The sequence below is a fragment of the Arachis hypogaea genome, chromosome 3, assembly GCF_003086295.3.
Source record: "Arachis hypogaea cultivar Tifrunner chromosome 3, arahy.Tifrunner.gnm2.J5K5, whole genome shotgun sequence".
Taxonomy (NCBI): domain Eukaryota; kingdom Viridiplantae; phylum Streptophyta; class Magnoliopsida; order Fabales; family Fabaceae; genus Arachis; species Arachis hypogaea.
Window position 1 is genome coordinate 57974031 of NC_092038.1, and position 3977 is coordinate 57978007.

At 40.0% G+C, this 3977-nt stretch overlaps 1 pseudogene; it reads right to left on the reverse strand.

The window, feature by feature from the left end:
• Window positions 1–2583: 2583 nt before the first annotated feature.
• On the reverse strand, window positions 2584–2685 carry LOC112793208 (small nucleolar RNA R71; annotated as a pseudogene).
• Between the last annotated feature and the right edge of the window lie 1292 nt (window positions 2686–3977).

Below are 3977 nucleotides of genomic sequence, written 5' to 3' on the forward strand. Positions count from 1 at the left end.
ACTCCTTCTTTGAGATATTTTTGTCATGCCACCTCATAGCTTTTTCCTTGTATATCTTAGCACTTTCATAAGCTTCTAGCCTAAACTCATCCAACTCATTTAGTTGTAGCAGCCTCTTCTCCCCTGCTGCTTGAGAATCAAGGTTGAGGAGTGATGCCAGGGCATTTAGCCCAGTTTCACTGACCTTTTCTTTACTGTTTTAGTGTAGTTTCATGCATTTTCTTAGTGAATAAGGCAAGTTTTGGATAAAAATGCACTTACACCTTGATTCAAGCAACTATTGTGAATGTTACATGATTTCATGAGGATCTTGCAAGGATTGCATGACAAATTGATGATGCATAATCTTATGACTTTGGCTAGAGCTTTGATGCACTTTATTTGCTTGATTTTAGGACAAAGGAAGCAAGGAAGAACCACGTTAGTAGTCACGTTAACCTAGTTAACGCGACAACTAACGTGGAATGGGAATGAACAAGGCAACGTTATTGGGAAAGGTGAGTCCCAATAACGCTTGCGAAGGTTCATAAAACGTGACCACTAATGTTGGAGTTAACATGGGCTATATGGGGTTGGAACATTAGTGAAAAAGGTGATTGCCACTAACGTTCTCGAACCCACAATCTCACTTAACGTTAACATCACTAACGCACATGCCTAACTCACACTTTTCTGCAAGCTGAGCCCATTAAAGATTGTAACTGCTTCAACTCAAGATCTAAGGCCCACATCCAGGACTTGGAGAACTCACTAGAAGATCAAAAAGAGTAGTATATATAGGAGTAGTTTTGAACTATAGAGAAGCTTGGCACTTTGGAGAACTACCCTCTGTATATTTACTTTTTTGCAGTTTTAGCATGTATTTTTTCTGCCATTTTCCATTTCCAGAGCTATGAACAACTAAACCCCTTTCATTGGGTTAGGGAGCTCTGTTGTAATTTGATGGATCAATTATAGTTTTCATTCTTCTTCTTCTTTCTTCTCTTTTGATTTACTAGAAAGCTTTTGATCTTAATTCAATTGGTTAGTTGTCTTGGAAAAGAAACTCTCCATAATTGGATCTCCTCTGAGCCTTGGAAAAGGGATGAGGAGATCATGCTAGAAATGCTTTCTCATGTTGGACCAAATTGGGGTCTGGGCGGATATAGTGACATATAATCCTCCCAACACTTTGATTTGGAAATACATGTGGTATAATCAGTGACCAAACTTCATCTCTTCCCATGAGCAATTAAATCAAGGAATTGGACAATTGTTCAAGCTTAGAGAGATTGGGTTGCCAAGGAATTGGAATCCAATCACCTAAGATTGCCAAGGAGATCAATAGATGATTTGATTGAGGAAGAGATGAAAATGAATTTGATCCGGAGAATACAACATCTCCTGAGCCCAATGAATTCCCCATTTCTGATCTTACCCATTCTTTTTACTTTCTGTCATTTATTTCCATGCTCATTCCCCCAAATTCCCATATAAGATTCTACACTTTATTTTCTACTATTTACTTTCCTGCCATTTAATTTTCTGCAATTCTCATACTACATTCTGTTTAGCTCAACTAGCATACTATTCCAACTAAAGTTGCTTGACCAATCAATCCCTGTGGAATTCAACCTCACTCTATTGTGAGGTTTTACTTGACGATAATTCGGTATACTTGCCGAAGGAAAATTTGTTGCGAGACAAGTTTTCGTGCATCAAGTTTATGGCGCCGTTGCCGGGGATTAATTTTGTATCAACAATGATTAAGTTGGAAGTTCACTAGATTGAGCATTTTTCTTTTGTTTGCTTACTTTATTCAGTTGTTTACCTTCAGTTTGTTTCGTTTCTTCCTCATCCCCTATACCCTCTCTATTTTTTTCTTTCTTTGTTATTATTTACAATTCTGCTCATTAACCCACTAACTGTTTGATAATTTGTACCACTCACACTAACAATAACTCTAACAAGAATAATCACTTCATTTTATTTCTTGCTGTGTGCTTTGTTAGTTGTATGACAGGGAGAAGAGGGGGAGCTTCAACTTCCTTCGATTCAAAACTTGAAAGGACCTTCTGGAGACTAAGGAGGGAAGCAAGAGGGAAAGGAGTTATTGCTGCTGAGGAAGAGGAAGAGTATTTTGAAATGAACATAGAGGAGAACTTGGAAAACAACCATGAAGGAGAGGCTCACAACCATGCCAGAGAAGGCCCTACAAATCATGCTGGGCAAGAGAGGAGAGTTCTAGGCTCTTACATCAATCCAAACCCAAGAAACTGTGGAAGTAGCATCCAAAATCCTACCATACATGCCAACAACTTTGAACTAAAACCCCAACTCATCACCCTTGTTTAAAACAACTGCTCATTTGAAGGAAGTGCTCAAGAAGACCCCAATCAACATCTAACCATCTTCCTGAGAATTTGTGACACTGTAAAGTCTAATGAAGTCCATCCGGATGTCTATAGGCTGCTTTTGTTCCCTTTTTCACTCAGGGACAAAGCATCCAAGTGGCTTGAATCCTTCCCAAAGGAGAGCTTAACAAATTGGAAAGATGTGGTAAACAAATTTTTGGCAAGGTTCTACCCTCTTCAAAGAATTAACAGGCTGAGAGCTGAGGTGCAAACTTTCAGGTAACAAGATGGTGAAACTCTCTATGAGGCATGGGAGAGGTTCAAGGACTTAACAAGAAGATGCCCACCGGACATATTCAATGAATGGGTATAACTTCACATTTTCTATGAAGGTCTCTCTTATGAGTCAAAGAAGGCTGTAGACCATTCATCAGGGGCTCTCTAAACAAGAAGAAAATCATTGAAGAAGCCATAGATGTCATTGAAATAGTAGCTGAGAATGACTACTTCTATGCCTCTGAAAGAAGCAATACTCGAGGAGTAATGGAGCTGAACCACATGGATGCATTGTTAGCTCAAAATAAGATGATCACCAAGCAGCTAGCAGATCTTACCAAGAAGGTGGAGGAAAATCAAGTTGCAACAGTCATCACTTCATCACCAGCTCAAGAAGGAGTGAATATAGGAGAAGAAGGTGACTGGGAACAAGCCAACTATGTTGGGAACTCACCTAGACAAATCCATGATCCATACTCCAAAACTTACAACTCTGGATGGAGAAATCACCCCAACTTTGGGTGGGAAAATCAACAAGATCAAGGCCAAGACCAGAGACGCCACAACCACAACCTCAACAACAATGCAACTCACCAACATACCTCACAGAGATCTTATCAACATCCATCTAACCACCCTTCTCAACCACCTAATCCAAACCCACCATCACTAACCGAGGATAGACTTTCCAAGATTGAGACTCTACTTGAAGACATATGTAGAGAAGTCCAAGACAATAAGGTGTTTAAGGAGGAAGTGCAAGCCAATATAAAAAACCAAGGGGAAAACATCAAGAGACTGGAGTCTCAAGTAGGGTATCTAGCTCAACAAATTCCCAAACCGACTGATGGTTTTCCAAGTGACACAAAGAAGAACCCAAGAGGAGAAACAAAGAAAGTAAGGTGGGAAGAATGTAAGATGATCACCACAAGTGATGAGATGAGTATGGAGGAAGTAGAACACCTCCAAGACAGTCTAAAGGGAAACCATGAAGAAAGAAACCATGCACCCCAACTCACACTCAAGGAAGAGCTGAAGAAAAGGGAGATACTGAACCCATATGCACCCTTTCCCCAAAGGCTTAAGGGTGGTGTAGCAGGGAGAATGTATTCAAGGTTCCTCGACATGTTTGCATCTCTTAATGTAAATATACCATTCATTAAGGCCCTCCAGAAAATGCCCTCCTACATCAAGTATATAAAGGAGCTACTAGCCAGAAAGACTTCATTGAAGGGTGGACAAACAATAAAGATGAACAGGGATTGCAGTGTTCTCATTCAAACAGAGCCACCCACAAAGAAAAAGGATCCAGAGAGTTTCCACATTCCCTGTGCTATAGGAGAAACAATGATTGATAAGGGACTTTGT